At 44.4% G+C, this 19,742-nt stretch overlaps 1 protein-coding gene across 1 annotated transcript in view; it reads left to right on the forward strand.

Moving 5' to 3' along the window:
* CNTNAP2 (contactin associated protein 2) overlaps positions 1-19,742 on the forward strand; it is a 2,342,027-nt gene that overhangs the window by 2,305,086 nt on the left and 17,199 nt on the right. The window lies entirely within an intron of this gene.

Consider the following 19,742-nt stretch of genomic DNA (forward strand, 5'->3'; position numbering starts at 1 on the left):
GATCGAATCACTTCCTTGCTTCTGCCTTTGTGATTCAGCTGCCTTGCAGCCCCGCCATCCACATTCAAATATTAAAAGATTACCTGAAACTGTCAGGTTCCTCTCCCAACAGTGTATTTATACACACAACCCTGGAGCCTTCCAGGCTTTAGAGGTGTACATAGGCTGAGAAAGCTCAGTGGATTTTTACCACTTCTGCAGGTAATAATACTGGTCATTTTAAAGCACAGCTGTAAAATGAAGAGATGCAGCGGTTGGCCGCAAAGTTAATTGGATCCAAATTCAGTGACCACATGACCCTGAGTGATGGGGAGCCCGTGGGTCCCCCTCCTTGCCCTACCCAGATGGTCGGGCTGCTTGAGTAAGCGCTCCAAGTCTCTGCCCTAAGGTATGAAGTGGACAAGATCTCTGAGACACCTCCAGACCTACTGATGAGTCTCCAAAGTGACTCACTTTGACTGACTTTGCTGATGCCCAAGACAGAAAGGGGCGAGGCAGGGGCGGGAGGCCTGGGGTCTGATACCGTCACTGCCTCTGCCCAGCGGGTGTCTAAACCTCATTCCTCAGTTTCCCCACATCTGAAATGAAGACCTAACTTGGAGAATTCCTTGCAAGATGATGGATTTAAAACACTTGGCAGAGCGAGCCATCAGCATGGAGCAAACCAGACAGAAGTTTAGCTGCAATAACAGTAACAGAGTAGTTGCTATTATTGTATTAGACACAACTGGCTATGATGTGTGAACGTCCAGTCAAGGCTCTCTAGTCCTCCCCGACCCTAACTCCTGATTTGTAACAGTGCATCATGGAAACATCGTGTGTTTGATTGCTTATACGTATTTCACCCCCAAACACAGTTATTTACCAGCTCCCAGGAACCTCTTGTCATCATGAATTCTTGCCAGGATTTGCCTGCTATGCGCTGTGAAGCTTCAAAAAGAAGCCAGAATTGCCCCATTGTCAAAATAGACAGACTAAACAGTCCTCTTTGTTCCTCACACATGGGTTCCAATACCATGGAGAGGGTGCTGTGTGCCAGGAGTAAAAAGAATTCCCTTCTACGAGTATTGCTAGGATGGCACGGCGGCTGGCTTTTCCTCATGGGCTGGCTTGAACAAAGGAAAGCACTCTTGGTACTGAAAGAAGAAAAGCAGTGAAGATATGAGGTGGGACAGGGCCTTCTCAGGGCTGCGGGGGACAGAGACTTCTCAGATTCTTCCAAACGCCCGGGTGGGTGGAGACAAGGCCTACGCTTTGAAATAGGCAGGTTCCTATTGCTGTTACAGCTTCTCACTGCTTGAGACCATCAGCACGTGTGTGTGGTCTCGGTCGGCTGCCAAGAAATCAGTTTCAATGAGTCTCTAGACGCTCCTTTGGTCCAATGGGAGTTTGTATTCATTCTTGCCTTAATTAGCAAACTATTTGCTGGATGGTCTGTGAGATCCAGTTGTAAAAGCCAAAGTTTGAGCTGTTTGCTTTTCATGTTTATTTATTTGGTGGCACACAGGGTCTTTAGTTGTGGCATGTGGGAACTGGTTCCCTGACCAGGGATCGAACCCGGGCCCCCCGCATTGGGAATGCAGTCTTAGCCACTGGGCCACCAGGGAAGTCCCAAGTTCATTTATTTTTTTAAAAATCATGCTTTATACATGACACTTTCCTTCTTCTGATTGATGTAGTAATGTGTATAGGGAACATTTCAGTGTTCAAATTGGAAGTCTATAACCCAGGTATTACGGTGGCCTGACCTATATAACATAAGGTCCATTTGCAAAAATTTTCTGTTTGTACTTGGGCAGAAAGTTCTTACGTGGTGTTTACCATTTGCTATATCAGTCTCATCATCATAGTTTATTCCATAATTGGAATTCCAGGTTAATTTCCAAAATGGGTAAATGCTTATAAAGAAATGTGTGTCTCCGTCTCACAAACTTTACTAAGAGAACAGAAAACCACTTATGAGATATGACAGAAGGCTTGTTTAGATGACTTTTTTTTCTTTTAGGTAAGTGGGAAAAAGAGAGAATGGGGGTTGAGGGCTGGACAGGAGGCAGAGAAAGAAATAGATATAAGGGAAGATTATTTAAGGCTTAGTGTCTAGGAGGACAAACTTTTCCTCTACACATGTCTTCATAGAGAAACAGAAGGTGGGGGAGACCTCTAGAAAGAGCAAATGGGCTTCTAAAGGAAAAACAGGAGATAAAGTTTGTGATAATGTTTGTTCATGCCGGCGTGAATGGTCTTTGTCCTTTTCAAGGCCATCAAACGCCCCCTGGAAAGGGTGGTTTCGGGTAGCTTTGCTCTTGGCCTCCTTCCTGGGACTTAAAGCTCCCAGAAAAGGAGATTTATGGTCTCATTCTATTTGTAGTCGGATATGGGAAGTTCCCAAAAGATTTCTTTCTGCATCTGTCCAATCCCAAATATCCTTGGCTTAAAATAATCTTCATACCAACTCTGGGGTTCTTAGTAGGTCCCCACATCAGCAATTGCAGCCTAGTTCTTGTGAGCCTAAGTTCATCACTCTGAATTCTGATTCTGGGGTTTTGCTTTTCTGGATAATCTTTCTTGTATGACTCAGGAGACTCGCTATCAGACATTCAGAAACAAATAACAGTGTGTACACAAAGATGCCATTTCTCGCTGTAAATCGTGTGTTACTTGCAGCTGTGCAGGTACCGGACGGGACGAGCTCCTTAGTCCTGGTTTGCCTAGAGGACATTTAGAAGGAGATCTGTGTGATCTGGTGCCTTGAAAAGTGTGGTCCTCACCAGTGGTGTGAGTATCACCTGGAAGCCTGTTAGAAATGCAGAGCCAGGCCCTTCCCCAGACCCACTGAACCGGCACCTACATTTTAGCTGGATTCCCCATGACTCATGTGCACAACAAAGTCGAAAGCACTCACCTCTATCTCAGATGCATTTTCACATCACCTGGGGAGCTTTTAAAACTCCCGATTTCCAGGCTGCACCCCTGACCAATTAAATCAGATACTTTAGGGGTAAGATACAGATGGCCAGAGATGTAAAACCTCCCCCAGGTGATTCTAATGTGTAGCAAGCTGGAGAATCACTCAATCACTAAATAAGAGGGCTCAGTAATGGCCTCCTTGGCAAACCTTTCAAAGTGAGGTTACCAAAAGAAAAGAACAGTGAATACCCAGAAACAAGTTTATGAAAAACAATGAAGCCTTCGGTGGTGAAATCCCAAACTGAAAGGCTATGGCAGTGAGCTTGCCAAAGATTGGGCTCCTCTGACCATTGCACAAGAAAGCTCATGGGGACTGAGTTTTTACCCGATACTTGAGGAAAACTAGTCTGCTTACTGGCAACTGAAAAAACACACTTGGAACAAACAAATAAGAAATCCATAGTGTGGGGTCAGACGCAAGGCCTCCCATGAAAATGCATCTTTATAGAAGGAGCTTCAATTGGAGGAAGATGCCAAATTATTATTCAGTTTTTTTAAATCAGTTGCAAGCTTACTTTGGAAGGATATCAGGGGGAGAAATGCTGCTTTAAAATGAAGTATGAGCATTTATTTTAAAATAAAGCATGCCCCTTTCTGTGAAGATAGGGTGTCTGTGTCTTTAGTATTAAAAGGAACTTCATGACCAACTGGGGCTTCCCTGGTGGCTCAGATGGTAAAGAATCTGCCTGCAATGCAGGAGACTTGGGTTCGATCCCTGGGTCAGGAAGATCCCCTGGAAAAAAGGAATGGCAACCCACTCCAGTATTCTTGCCTGGAGAATTCCATGGACAAAGCCTGGTAGGCGACAGTCCATGATGCCCCAAATTGCTGGATAGGACTGAGCAACTAACACAACCCAGTGAACAACTAAGGGCCCTTCACTTCATGTCACACAGGAGTATTTGCTTTGCAGAGACCTGGAAACTAGAATTCCAGACATCTATCCTTTGGTCTTAGGTTCTTTCTGCTCCCTTGTATTTCTTTCTTATATCTTAGATGATATCAAATGATAAAGGCAAAGAATGGATTCCAAGGTATGCTGGCTTCATGTAATAAGAGTCTTGTTCTCTCTGGAACACTACTGAGGTACTCATTGCCTCTCTAACACCTGGTAGGCTCTGTCACTGATTTTTAAAGTGAGGAACATGCACGGTTGGTCAGGTTGTGCACTGCACAACTACAAAGGATGCTGTTTGCATTGTAGCCTGTGGCTTCTGGAGCAGTGCTACCTGCTGGCCTTCATAGGCGCTCACCAGATCATTATGGGAAGAAAGTGGGTATATCATCACGTGGCATAATATAAAGTTATTTCCTTTTCATCTCGTTTTCAGTCCTTCTAATTTTGTTAAAGAGAGAGTCTCTGTTTGGTTCTGGTATGCCTTTAACAGCTCTCTCACCCACACTATTCACCCTTTAATAAAGAGCAGGCTTCTGTTTAGAGCCTTGACTGGCTGTATAAGTACTCAGTAGGGTTATAAAGGTTTATCACTGCATTTGTTTAAATAAGAAATCAGGTCAATTTAATGAGAATAAGTAAATAATAATTAGGTTTTACATGTATATGACAAAAAACATGATTCCCGTGTGCATGGAGTTTGGCAAGCGCTGGGTAGAATGTCAGGGTGATCGTAAACACAAGGCCTGGAGCTGTGAGACTGCATTTTTTTATAGGGGGAAATGGTAAAATTATGTTGATTTCTTAAACCAATTCCATTCTATTAGAAACGACCAGTCAGTTCTTTTTCTGTCTAATTTTTTCCGCCTTTGGATAATAGGTACGGCCTGTTTCTAAACCACAGCATTCTGGTCCTTTCAGTTACAAGGCAGAAAACGCAACCCCGGACCCTGAGTTCTGGTTCACTTACAGGCTGCAGAACCCCAGACAGTAGCTGTGACTCAGCTGTCAGAACCGTGGGCTCTGTTTTTTCTGTCAGATTCTTGCCTGGAGAACCCCAGGGACAGAGGAGCCTGGTGGGCTCCCATCTATGGGGTCACCCAGAGTTGGACACGACTGAAATGACTTAGCAGCAGCAGCAGCAGCAGATTCAGGAAAGCTTATTTCCTTGGAATGGCAAGAAGTTACCAGCAGTAAGATGACTACAGATGGCAATGCACGTCTGTAAAATATAAAAACAAAACAAACAGAAAAAATAATCTGATGCCACAAATTTCTGCACTAAGGAACAGCTCCAAACTGTATACCAGCTGTTTTATGAGGCATTGATATTAAGTCTTAGGGTTGTTTTTTTTTTTTCAATCACATTCATGATATTGAATACAGAATACATAGACCAAAGGCCACATCATAGGATTTTATTTAAATAATATTAAGCCTGGCAAGGCTCTTTAAGATGTCATTTCATTTCCCCAGGAATCTTCCATACGTTGCTGTCGTTCAGTCGCTAAGTCGTGTCCAACTCTGCGACCCCATGGGCTGCAGCGTGCCAGGCTCCTCTGTCCTCCACTGTCTCCTGGAGTTTGCTCAAATTCATGTCCATTGTGTCGGTGATGCCTTCCAACCATTTCATCCTCTGCCACCCGCTTCTCCTGCCCTCAGTCTTTCCCCGCATCAGGGTCTTCTAGTGAGTCAGTTGTTCACATCAGGTGGCCAAAGTATTGGAGCTTCATTCAGCATAAAGTGTCTAGTATAAAGATTATTATAAGGAGTTACTGGAACCTTGAGTTTCTGGCTCCCCGCCTAAAGCTAACCTGCATCTGATGCTGATTCCTGCTCTGGACCAGGAATTCTCACAGCCCCTCTGAGACGGAAGTGGGCAGAAGCACTGAGTAGAAAATAGTCCTCTGAGAACTGTCAGGAATTCAGGAATCCAGACCCAAACCTGTCCCATCGAGTCACACAGGTTCACAGAGCAGTTGGAAAAACCAGCTCTCTTAGCAGTGTGGCTCTTCAACCAGATAAATTGGGAACTGGTTGGAACATGGTACCTAGCATCATTCAATGGAACAACCACATGCCTCAGATAGATCTGGAATACACAGGCTGCCCAGGTACTGTGAACTAAGAACAAAGGTGTCCGCTTGCCACATTAGACACTCTACCACTGAAAATAGAGCATTTGATTTCTAAAGACACCCCTTTCTCTCTTGCTATGGCTTTTAGTGACATGGTTTCTTACCTATGTTCCAAATTATTTTTTGCCATCTGAAGATAAAATATTTTTATGTATTCACATGTGACAGAATTATGATGAACATTTAAAACCTGCATGTATCTATTCAGTTTCCATCATAATTATAAGCCGGTAGTGGTTTTCTTTACCACCTGCAAGCACTTAAAATAATCTTTCCAGCTCTTATGTTTATATCTTAATTATTTCTAAGCAGATCCCTTTTTTCCTCCTGATGCTAAGATTGCATGATTAATTTGTTTAATCTCTGATACCTAATTGCTTATTATCGTTTGTGTCTTTTGTTCTCTTCAGTGACTGACACAGACATTTATTCAGGTCCAGAAAACAGTTATCATCTCTTCTGATGTGTGCGTTTCCTGCAAATGATCCAAATTCTGCTTTTCTGTAAAGCGCCAAGCACATTTATATAGCTTGTCAAATAAAATATTAGTTAACGGATTTTTTTGATCTAATGGTTATTTAAGTTCCCATCTTTTATTTCCATATGAATAGCTTTATACATATTATTTTGTTGAGTCAAGGGATGTACTTTTAATTTTGATTGTATTACGAATCACCACCCTCCAGTGACATAATACCTCCAATTCGAGAAGATATGAGTGTCTTTTTCCCTACACCCTCATCAACACAGTACGTCATAATCTTCTAAATCTTGCTATACTGTGTTCGAAAAGTGATTTTGTTGTCTTAATTTGGGTTTCATTAATCATGAGTGAGATTAAGTATCTTTTCCCTGAACTGCCTGTTGATATTCCTTGACCAAAGAATTATTTGTATATTCATATTGTTTCCCTTTGGTCTGTTGGTCATTTATTGACTCATAAGAATTTTTATGTATTAGGTAAATTGACATTTTACTACGTGTTTCAGTGATTTCCCAGTTTGGTATCTACTTTTTTAATGTATGAGTTTTTCCCTCCATGTAAAAAAAAAAAAAAAAAAAAAACCTCTAAATTTTATCTGATGAAAGATGAAGTGTTTCCTGGGTTTTATATAATACCTTCTCCATTTAGAAATATTTTTAAAATTATTCCTTTTTTTCTAATAATTCTATATTTCATCCATAAACTATACATACTTACTGCATTTGAAATTTATCTGGGTGGTAAGAATAAGATAGGAACCCAGCCTTATTTTTCTCTGCTCATCCTCTGGCCAGTCAGTAGTTCCAGCACTATTGGTTGGAGCGTCATCAACCAATTTTCCCTGATCTTTATCATATTCAAAATTGCCCTTTATATTTAAGTCTGCTTCTGGCCTCTCTGATTTGTTGCACTAATCTGATTCTTCCTGAGATAGTAGCAAGCTGTGGTCATGATTGAGCTTTTATAATAGCATTTAATTTCTCATAGAGCTAATTTCCCTTTTACTCTCTTTTTTTCAGAATGTTCCTGTCCTTGAACATTGCTTTTCCCAAGTAATTTTAGTGTTCCAATCATTTTATTGGCATTACCTAGAGATTTTATGGGGGTTGAATTTTGTGTATAAGTTAATTGCAGAGTAATTGACACCTACACAAATAACGTTTTCCTGTTCAGCAACAGAATGTCTTTCCACTTAACATGTGTCTTCCTCTTACATTATACAAAATTCGTATGAAGACAGCCTTAAAATACTTCCTGATAAGTTAATTTCTAACTAGTTCCTCTGTTTTGGCAAAGTGCAAAATCCAAAAGTTATTTGAAAAAAAGACAGCTAATTTAGCACCTGGTTATATCATCAAACTCTCTTCACTGCAAACCTAACGAGTGTTTAATTGAATACAATTGGGAAAAGGTATGTGCCCAGTAGGACCAAGAACCTGAGTGGGCTGTCTTAGTTTTCTGCCCAAGTACAGACACATCTTATATGCACATACCTTTAGGATTTTTATATGTAGATGATACCTTGAGGATTCCTGTTTTGATAAGTGTCTCACTGGGGCTAGGTGTTAAATAGTATCTAATGCCACGTTAGTATCTTTTGGGAATAACCATGCTCTTTTTCTTCTGTTGATAGATTTCAAAACAGTGAGCCATGCTTTTATTCCTAGCGTTAACCACCTTTAGTCATGGAAAGCGTTCTCTCAAGGTATAACTAAAGCCATTTTACTAAAACATTTTTTTTCTTTTTTTTAAGCTGTTATTTTTGGATGCTCTGGGTCTTTGTTGCTTTGCACAGGTTTTCTCTGGTTGGCGGCAAGCAAGGGCCGCTTTTCATTGCGGTGCACAGGCTTCTCATTACAGTGGCTTCTCATGCAGTTATGGAGCACGGGCTCTAGGGCGTCCAGGCTGCAGTAGTTGTGGCTCATGGCCCCTAGAGCACAAGGGCTGCAGCAGTTGTGGCTCAGAGGCTCAGTTGCTCTGCAGCACGTGTGATCTTCCCAGACCGGGGATAGAACCCATGTCCCCTGCACTGGGAACAGGGAGTCTTAGCCACTGGACCACCAAGGAAGTCTAGCTTTGTTTTTTCACAAAAGTAATTCTTGGATAAGATGGGATTGTAGCATCCTTTTACTTTGGGGGAGTGCAAGTTGGGTTTTTATACTTAGGCCAACTTCATAAAAAGAAAGTCGAAGGGGCCACCCAGCAAGGAATATGGGAGGCCCCCAGGAGAGCAATCCCAGTCAGACCAGGAAGGAGCCTGGGACCTCAGTCCCCCAACCTCAAAGGTCGCATTCTAGCAACATCAAGAGTGAGCTTGGAAGCACATTTTCCCCCAGGGCTTCCAGGCAGGAATTCAGGCCTGCCCACACCTTGACCTCAGACTCTGGGATACTCAGTCCTGGCGATGGAGGGACTTTCTCCATCACTCTCGAACCAGTGGAGTAACTCCAAGAAGCCCCCCTCCAAACTTGAAGGTGCTTACACTACCTGGGGAGATGAACGAATGCAGATTCAGCAGGTCAGAGGCGGGACCTGAGATGCTGCTGCTCTCACAACCTCCCAGGTGATGCTGATGCTGCTGGTTCTTGGACCACACTCTGTGTATTGCAAAGACAGAAACGGCCCTGGAGCCCTTCCCACCTGTACTTTGTAAGTTGAGTGAGCTTCAGCCGTAAAACCACTGGAGCTGACTGTTTTCTCGTGTGTGTGTGTGTGTGTGTGTGTGTGTGTGTGTGTGTGTGAGCAGAGCTCCTTGGCAACTCTCTCAACTTCTTTTATGATCATTGGTCTAATTAGAGCCTCTTCCTCATCTACTATAATTTCTGTTCTTTACATTTTTCTAGAAATTCATGCACATAATCCAAGTTTTCCAATTCACTTCCTCAGAGTTGAACAGAATACATTTCATAGTAATTTCCATTCTCTACTTAGAAAATTTCTATACATGTATTTTTATATTGTAAGTTCAGATTTTTCCCTTTTTTCTCAGATTATCTGACAGATTCTTTTTTCCCCAAATGACCAACTCTGGATTTATTAGTTCTATCATTTTTCTGTTTTCTTTTGCCACTTGCTTTTATCCTGACTTCTTTACATTTGTATTTGCTGCTCTTGATGTCATTTGGATATTTCTTTATTATCCTTTTTGGCTTGTGTGTAACATCCTCCTTCAGAGGAACATGAACCAAAGTTAGCAAATCTAAACTCTACGACTCTGGCCTCCCACACCGCACATGCCAGATGCAGTGTCTCGGCATGAATATTGTTGACTAGACTCTCGTCTAAGGGACCTGGGCAGTCTTTAGAGGTCTGCTTAAGTGCAAAGCCTCCAGACATCACTGCAAGAGCAGGTCGGCAGGTGTGTGTTCCTATTGCAATGGGGCAGGTGAGGAGCTGATGTAGGGAAAGGTCACCTGAGTGGCCGAAGTGAAGTGCGGCAGGTTGATCCCCTTTCAGCCCCCGACACCCTCTGCTCGCTGTCCCTCGTGCCCAACCGTGTCAGGGCTGCCTTCACTGAGGCTTCTCCTCGCTTCTAACTAGGACTGTCCAACACCACCATGGAAAAATCCAGAGGGGCGCCAACCCCCACCTCTAGGGCAACTTCCCAGCTCCTTGATTCCTCCTTCCTGTGGGCTTCTCTTTAATCCCAGTGTTGTCCTCTTTCCCGTCGTCCCTAACAATATATTTGTGAAGCCCAAGGAGGTTGGGGTTCTGTCCAGTACTCTGTCCAAGCTGTCATCCCCACCCCACCTGGCACCGTCCTTAGAGGCTCATCCCTGCTCCCTGCCTTCCAGGGCTCTCCACTTTCACCTCCGTCACATGGGACTAGGGAGGGCTGGGGTCACAGGTGATGCGTGTTGCTATAGCAACTCCTCTGTGGATGGCAGAACCCCTCCAGCAAGTCACAGGGTTCGCTTCTGTCTTGCTCTTATGCCGCTGCAGTGTTGCGAGAAGCCCGTGAAAGGCAAGTCTGTCTGAGCCCAGGGTTATCCCCTGATGTCTGTTTCTGCCGTTGCCTCTCTCAAGGCCCCGGTGCGAGCTCTTCCTACTACACCACATTGCCAAACATCCTTGTATATCCCTTGGGGCCATTCGAGGGAGCTCAGCCTTCCAGATTAATCCGGTAGCACTTCCTTTTCTGACTTGTCATCCAGAAAAACTTCCATCAGGATGCCTGGGTGTGACTCCTCCCCCAAGAGACTCCCTGCCAGACCCCACCTATTAGGAGAAGTGCTGATTCCACCTTTGCTGGCAGTTTAGGGCCTGTGTCCTGCCTCTGGTTTCTGAAGTTGCAGAAACATTGTGCCAGATGAGGTTTTTGACCCAATGTCAGTTGTTTCACCACTGGAGATCTTCAGTTGATTCCTCACGCTCTGCACAAGTCTGTATTCAGAAGTGTCTAAAATCCAGGCAGATCCTTGACTGCGCTGTTGAGTTTCTTTCTGCCTGGGAACAGTCCCAAAAGGCTTTTTTTAAAAAAGGTTAATTCTATGCTAAAACATAAATGTACATAAAAATTCATATGATCGTGGGGTACAATTATTTTAAACATAGAGAATGAGATTAATTGTGAAATTTCCCTGTGAGAAATGGCTGAAAGTTGTTTTCCAAAGTTTAGTTGAGAATTTTAAGTTTGGGGGAAAAGGAAAGGATAAAGCCAGAAATGATTCGTTTGTAAATAACTTGGCTGACATGCTTTCAGTTCATGATTTTGTTTCATCCTGATGGTAGATCTGTGTGGTCTGAGTGGACATTACTGACCACATTTTAAAGATTAAATAGAAGTGTGACTCAGAAAGTATGTTCATCCCTCAGTAAACACCTAATGAGTGACTGCAGCAGTGGGTGCGTGTTAGCGTCCTCTGGGGAGCTTTTTGGACCCCCTGACGCCTGCCTCCCATCCCCAAAGAGTCTGAATATGCTGTCAGGACCATGAACCCCAGGTCCCAGTGTTTACAGCACTTTGCTCAAGAGTATACAGAGAAGTTGGTGGCTCAGGTGGTAAAGAATCTGCCCACAGTGTGGGAGCCTCAGGTTCGATCCCTGGGTCAGGAAGATCCCCCGAAGAAGGGAACGGCACCCCACTCCAGTATTCTTGCCTGGAGAATTCCATGGAAGGGGGAGCCTCGTGGGCTACAGTCCATGGGGTCACAAAGAGTTGGACATGACTGAGAGACTGATACTTTCACTTCCACACAGAGAACAGCATCATCAGGTCTGAAATTCAGGCGTGTTTACCTCCGATTCAGTGCTTTTTTCACTTTTCCTTTCTCTCAACGGAACACCTGAGTTAAACGTAAAAGAATTCCAGTTCTTTCCCCTGAACTGCTTCCCGGCCTGCTGTCGTCCCTTCTGTATAATGCAGAAGTCTCCAGTAACCAGCAGCTTGCCCCACCTGTATGTGGAAGCCCTGCGACTAGACACACCTTCCTTTTCCTTTCCACTCTCTCATTTGTGATACGCAACAAATCACCCCCCAGACTCCTGGAGCCAGTTAAGTCTCATTTCATACTTTGTGGCCATGAATGAGAAGAAGGCTCTGACAGTACACGTGGCTTGTGCAGAAGTTTCTCAGGTTATCTGGATAACATGTGAGCCAGCACCAAGGAGGAGCCTCTTTGTGGGGAACATCGGGAAGCTCTCATGAACAAAGGTCATTTGTTTCCCAGGGTTCTCTTTGATGACCGTTCCACCTGCCACCCAGCAGAGACAGTTGCATTTTGAGATCTGAGGTTAATTCAAGGAAAGCATAGTTCGAAACACAATGAAAATATCAAGCATGGGGTTATTATATATCCTGCTTTCTGAGGTCAGCCTCAGAAGAAAAGACACTATCTTGAGACTGAAGTTTAAAACTTTGACTTGTGCTAATATAGCTGGAAAAAGTATTTCAAAAGCAAGTGTCCACCAGGGCATTGATAAAAGACTTTAATTTGTATAGACTTACTGTCTAAAGCCCTTTAGTTTGGGTCTACTGGGGTCCCCTCTAGTAGACCCCAGTGAAGGCAGAGTCCTGACGGCTAGCTGTGATCTGGGTTAGACACCTCTGTGTTCTCAGAAACCACTCTCGTCTCTATACTGGTTTCTGAACACTTCAGTTCAGTTCAGTTCAGTCGCTCAGTCGTGTCCGACTCTGCGACCCCATGAATCTCAGCACACCAGGCCTCCCTGTTCATCACCTACTCCCGGAGTTCACTCAGACTCATGTCCATCGAGTCGATGATGCCATCCAGCCATCTCATCCTCTGTCATCCCCTTCTCCTCCTGCCCCCAATCCCTCCCACCATCAGAGTCTTTTCCAATGAGTCAGCTTTTCTCATCAGGTGGCCAAAGTATTGGAGTCTCAGCTTTAGCATCAGTCCTTCCAACGAACATCTATGACTGATCTCCTTTAGAATGGACTGGTTGGATCTGCTTGCAGTCTTCTCCAGCACCACAGTTCAAAAGCATCAATTCTTTGGCGCTCGGCTTTCTTCACAGTCCAACTCTCACATCCATACATGACCACTGGAAAAACCAGAGCCTTGACTAGATGGACCTTTGTTGGCAAAATAATGTCTCTGTTTTTCAACATGCTGTCTAGGTTGGTCGTAACTTTTCTTCCAAGGAGTAAGCATCTTTTAATTTCATGGCTGCAATCACCGTCTGCAGTGATTTTGGAGCCCAAAAAAATAAAGTCTGACACTGTTTCCACTGTTCCCCCATCTATTTCCCATGAAGTGATAGGACCAGATGCTTAGAAAGGGGCAATTTTTGGTTTAGATGAAATAGCAGTTACAACATAGATAATCCTGCATAGCCAAAGCCCCAGGGATGTTGACAGAGCTGGTCCACAAAGAGCTGGAGTATAAACATCTACTGAAGACAACTTTATCTGCAAGTTGAGATATGGAGTTGTAGCAGAAGATTAGATGTTTTTAAAATGCATTTTATTATTGATTCTACTCCCTTGAAAGACATATGATGGTAACAAAATCAGTAATATCTAGGCATTTCCAAAAGAGACACCCTCAGTCAAACTATGGCCTTTGAATTTACTAGAAATTTCCACCAAACGAGTAAAAGAAGACCCTTCATCTTTGCCTGGTTCCTCAAATGATTAACTGTGCCTAAATATTCTTCCAAATGAGGAGACTCATCTTTTGACTATATTTGCTGTTTGCTGCTAAATCATGTCCGACTCTCTGCCACACCATGGACTGTAGCCCACCAGGCTCCTCTGGCCATGGGATTCTCCAGGCAAGAATACTGGAGTGGGTTGCCATGCTCTCCTCCAGAGGATTTTCCCAACCCAGGGATTGAACCCAGGTCTCCTGCATTGGCAGGCAGAGCCAGCTGGAAGCCCTGACTAGATTTAGGTGATTTTTTAAAAAAATGTTATTTTCACTGAATTCCCAGCCACAGATTCTCCAAGTCCAGAGCCTTAGCTGGGACTTGCTTGGTGCCTGGTGGGTGCTTTTCTCTGCAGAATTCTGAAGGTAGTCTCTCCAGTGTTTCCTGAAAACGTGGGTCTTCTGAACAGTGCCAACTCTTAACCACTGTCTAGAAGAAAAGGTAAAATATATCAGGGAATGTCTTTAAAAAAACATATTTTGGCTTATTCACTGTGATGGGTTACTTTCTTCTTCTTTGTCACTATTGTTAGTCTCTAAGTCATGTCCAACTCTTTGCAACCCCATGGACTGCAGCACGCCAGGCTTCTCTGTCCTTCACTATCTCCCAGAGTTTGCTCAAACTCATGTCCATTGAGTCAGTGATGCCATCCAGCCATTCATCCTCTGCCGCCCCTTCTTTTTCCTTCAATCTTTCCCAGCATCAGGGTCTTTTCCTGTGAGTTGGCTCTTGGCATCAGGTAGCCAAAGTATTGGAGCTTCAGCATCAGTTCTTCCAATGAGTATCCAGGGTTGATTTCCTTTAGGATTGGCTAGTTTGATCTTGCTGCCCAAGGGACTCTCAAGAGTCTTCTACAGCACCACAGTTTGAAAGCATCAGTTCTTCTGTGTTCAGCCACCTTTGTGGTCCAACTCTCAAACTCATGCATGACTACTAGAAAATCCATAGTGTTGACTCAACAGACCTTTGTCAGCAAAGCGATGTCTTTGCTTTTTAATACGCTGTCTAGGTTTGTCATAGCTTTCCCTTCAAGGAGTTGTTCAGTTGCCAAGTCACATCCGACTCTTTTGTGATCCTATGGACTGTAGCACGCCAGGCTTCCCTGTCCCTCCCCATCTCCCAGAGTTTGCCCTAGTTCATGTCCATCGAATCAGTGATACCATCTAACCATCTCATCCTCTGTTGCCCTCTTCTCCTATTGCCTTCAATCTTTGCCAGCATCAGAGTCTTTTCCAATGAGTCAGCTCTTCCCATCAGGTGACCAAAGTACTAGAGCTTCAGCTTCAGCCTCAGTTCTTCCAAAGAGTATTCAGGGTTGATTTCCTGTAAGATTGACTGGTTTGATCTTCCAAGGAGTCTTTTAATTTTATGGCTGCAGTCACTGTCCACAGTGATTTTGGAGCCCAAGGAGATAAAACATATCACTGCTTCCACTTTTTCCCCTCTATTTGCCATGAAGTGATGGGATTGGATGCCATGATCTTATTTTTTTGAATGTTGAGTTTTAAGCCAGCTTTTTTATTTTCCTCTTTCACCCTCATCATGAGGCACTTTAGTTCCGCTTCAGTTTTTCTTCCTTACTATTGTTAATTTCTCAACTACTCCCTCCTAAGAAACTGAAGCCATTTCCATGATTCAGCAGACACTTCTGGCTACGACTGCCCTGCTGATCAGGAGCCCACAGATTGTATTAGCTGAGACCGCCGCATAGCCGGGGTGTTCACTGGACTTGGCAGCCAGCATGACCATGTTGCAGCATTCCACCAAGTGGGAGTCAGTCGCTCTGATGCTGTGGGACCCTGGACACACTATGGTCCTGTGTGACCTCAGGCTTTCCCCCTAGCTGACTGCATTCTGCCGCTGCACAACCCATTCGTGCAAGAACCAGCAGCAACAAGACAATCCCTTCAAACAAAACCAATAAACTCCAGAGAAACCGATAGGCCAGTGTGTTTAAATCTACATCAGTTTTCTCTCAGATATGCCTGTGGATGCATCTGTACTATCAGAAAGCTATATGCCAACATCACAATGTTACCAAATCAGATCTGGCTGCTCGCCACTTGAAAAACCAATACTCAAGAGAGAGGTGAATGTTAGTAGAAAGGAAAATTGCTTTTAATCAGAACACCACAATCTGGGGAGATTCCGCATCCCCAGAAATCTTCTCCAAAGGTTCTGCTGGGCCATGAATGTTGTTTAAGGGAGAAAGAGAAGTGATCTCAGTTAATTGCGGAGATATGGGGGTCAGGGTTCTTGCCACCCCCACTGTGTGCAGGCTTGTGTACAAGCTGGCCGACTCCTCCTGGTCTTTCCTTAGATGCCATCTTGTTCTCACAGTTTGTCCGTGAGCTCCCTGAAGACATCTGGTCACCTGTTAATCCCTTATTCTTCAGTTCTGCTTCTATGATCTATGGAAAGAACCAACAGGCTAGACAGGAATTGTGTGATCACAAGATCTGAAAGGTGTGTTGGGCAGAAGATAAGAAGACCACGGGGGAGCCTGGTTTAGAAGTTAGTGACAAGCAAAAGGGGCCTCCAGCAAAGAGCTTTTCCTGCCAAAAGCTGCTTACAGAAATACTTTTCCTCCCTGATACACCTGCTTTAGAGAATCGGGTGTTTTAAACCAGAAAAGGTCTCCAAGGACTTGTCTAAGATAATCATTTATTAAACTCCTTGGCGATAGGGCTTCCCAGGTGGCTCAGCGGTAAAGAACCCACCTGCCAATGCACGAGACTCAGTAGACAGGGATTTGTAGACCATGCCCTGCAGGAGGGCATGGCAGCCCAATCCAGTATTCTTGCCTGGAGACTCTCATGGACAGAGGGTCCTGGTGGGCTGTAGTCCATGGAGTCACAGAGTCAGAAATGACTGAGCACGCATGCCCAAAAGAGGTTTTTTCTTAGACAGCTCTGAATATTGATCAGTAATAGATTCTCCCACTCTGCGTTCAATATATTTAATACTAGAGAATTGTCCTCCTAAACGAAAGCAGGGTTCCTAGTAGTAGCTATCACAAGACTCAAAAGAAATAGGGTTAAAGGAAGCAGCGCTGTGGGGTGTGCTATCATACCTCTCATTTCAAAAGCACGCAAGGAGTCAGTCCCTCCACAAAAAAAAAAAAAAAAAAAGACAGTCTCAGAAGCAATCATTTCAGCTCCTTCTCAGGCATCATGTTAAATTAAAACACACACGCACAGGAACAGCAGGAGATGTGAACCACCGTGAGCCTCAATTAAAGCTCTGCTGCTCAGAGAGCCGTATGTACACGCAAGCTTCCCTGCAGCCCGCAACACAGGCTCCCAGCCCAAGGCCGTCAGAACATGCGTCTTAACCAGATCCCAGGTGGTTTGTCTGAGCCTTCAAGTTGGAAAGCTCTGAACCAAAGCACTTAGGAGTCAGTTCATTTGTTTTCTCCTAAAGGCACATTGGAATGAGGCATGCAAGGGAAGACAAAGCCTGCTCAATCCACTCAAGGCCGACGAACCCCCTCCTCCGGCTTACTCAAGGCCAAGGCGCTGCCTCCCTGGCCTTGGGGGTCCTGTGTGAGTGCTGGCACCTGGAGGTGGGGGGCAGCGGGCTGCGTGCAGTCTGGAAGCGTGTTTCCCCTCAGATGATGTATATACACACAGTCATGTCCGACTCTGCGAGAACACGGACTGGAGTCTGCCAGGCTCCTCTGCCCGTGGGATTCTTCCGTCAAGGATAGCGGAGTGGGTTGCCGTTTCCCTACTCGATTTTTCCCTCAGAAAGGGGTTTAAAGGGTACTCCCCAGATCTGTCACATGCCCCACATTTGGGCTTCCTCCTTCTTGCTTTCCTGTTAATGTCAACGTGGATTTATAAAGCCGGTGGCAGAGGGAGAGTGGTGGTGGCCCGCACACGATGGAGCGGTCATCCTCATGGAGGAAGAGGCTGCATACACCTCAGAGCTGGGCTTTCCAGGCTCGGCTTAGCCCTACAGCAGGATACACTGGGGGCTTCCCTGGTGGCTCAGCGGTAAAGAATCTGCCTGCAATGCAGGAGACCTGGGTTCAATCCCTGGGTTGGAAAGATCCCCTGGAGAAGGGAACAGCTACCCACTCCAGTACTCTGGTCTAGAGAATTCCATGGACTGTATAGTCCATGGGGTCACAAAAAGTCGGACACGACTGAGCAACTTTCACTAGGATGCACACAACGTCCTAAGTGAGCCCAGAAAGCTGGTTCTGGCAACCCTTGTACCAGCCAACCACATGGCTCTGACCCAAGTGCCATCCCGTGTTTTAGCCGAGGTCATGTTTTAGACCAGCCCCTGTGGCAGGCACTATGGGTCATAAGGATCCATGATCCGGGAGGGGGGTTCATGTTTGGGAATGCATGTAAGAATTAAAGATTTTAAAATTTAAAAAATTAAAAAAAAAATAAATAAAAAAAAAAAAAAAAAAAAAGAAAAAAAAAAAAAAAAGGATCCATGATCCACAGTGCCTGCCCCATTAGTCAGCCAGAGCTTCAACAACTGACTTAGAAACAACTAGAATTAAATGCAAAAGAGGCGACGCTTTGCCCACAGGGAAAACAACCAGACTTCTTTGGCGTGAAAAGGACATCATATGGCTGGATGGCAGCACTGACTTGATGGACGCGAGTCTGAGTGAACTCCGGGAGTTGGTGACCGACAGGGAGGCCTGGCGTGCTGCGATTCGTGGGGTCGCAAAGAGTCGGACACGACTGAGCGACTGAACTGAACTGAACTGAACTGAACTAATGTCTTGTCTTGTGTTTACACGGAGTCTGAGTCAGTAATGAGCTGCTTCTAACCCAGATGCCTTCTTATAGCTAAGCAGACAGAAGAACCCTCCCTTGGGAGTATCAATGGATCACTTTCCCGAAAGGCAACTGAGACAGCTTAAAAACGGATGGAAGGAGGGAGTTTGGTAAAACTGGATTATTCTTTTAGCACTTTGAAGTTGGCATATTTAAATAGTCAAGACCTATAGCAGAGGATGACAAAGTCCTTTATTCTGTTTCCCTTCACCTAATTAAACTCTCGGTCACTGGATCTGAAACACTCATGCAAGCAGCTGCCACTTGGCCACTCTTTTTTTTTTGTTTCCGGTTGCACTGTGTCTTGCTGCCGTGCTTGGGTTTCCTCTAGTTGCTGTGGCGAGGGCTACTCTCTAGATGCAGCCCACGGGCTTCTCATTGCAGTGGCTTCTCGAGGGCAGGTGGACTTCAGTAGTTGGGGTGCATGGGCTTAGTTGTCCCGAGGGATCTTCCTGGACCAGGGATTGAACCCTTGTTCCTCCTGCATTGGCAGTCAGATTCTTAACCACAGGACCACCAAGAACGTCCTTAGCTGCTCTTTTAAGAAGCTAGAAATGTAAGGTTTGTTTACCTTCCCAAGTCGAACCCCCAAATTCATAATCTCTTCCCCACTTGAGCTCTAAAATTCTGTCTGGTTGTCCTTCTGGAGACATTGAGGGGAAAGGTACAGTAGAAACACAAAACTGAGGCTCGCCCAGGTCCTGCCACACAGTGTTTGCCTGAGTAAAAGCCTGCTGACCTTGAGAGATCTCTCCCTCCTGAAAAATGGGATCAACAAATTGCCTCTCTTAAAACAAAACCTGTCCCCTGAGCTCTTCAGCATCCTAGCTAAGAACAGTTGATTTTCATATCAGTTTTTGAAATATCAGTCAACAGTGAATGGCTAAAACAAATAGTTTGAAAAAGAATAATTTTCTGCCATAGAGCTCAGATTTGAAGAGAGTGCGTTAAGTGAAAGAAAACAAAGACACTGGAAGAACAAAGACATATTTGCATCATTGAGCCCAGACTCCACTACCAGAAGAATGTTGCAATTTAAATTAAATTATAATTAATAGCAGCAGTTTTGTTAAAGTATCTCAAATTGCCCCATTAGAGGCTGAAGCCCAAGTGGTTTCCATGGCAATATTTTCTCTAGATGTCAGCTACTATCTAATTTTTTTGTCCCTGGTATATGACAACCTGTAGCTTTTAGTATCTTTCATTTGGGGGAGTTTTCTGTTTGATAATCTCAATTTATTTTTGTGTGCATTTAAATATGTGTTTTATTTGCAGTTGGCTTCTGAGCCTAAAGTCTACAGTTTTACATATTTTGAAATTTAGTAGACAAGAATCACAGC

Source organism: Ovis aries, chromosome 4, assembly GCF_016772045.2.
Source record: "Ovis aries strain OAR_USU_Benz2616 breed Rambouillet chromosome 4, ARS-UI_Ramb_v3.0, whole genome shotgun sequence".
NCBI lineage: Eukaryota > Metazoa > Chordata > Mammalia > Artiodactyla > Bovidae > Ovis > Ovis aries.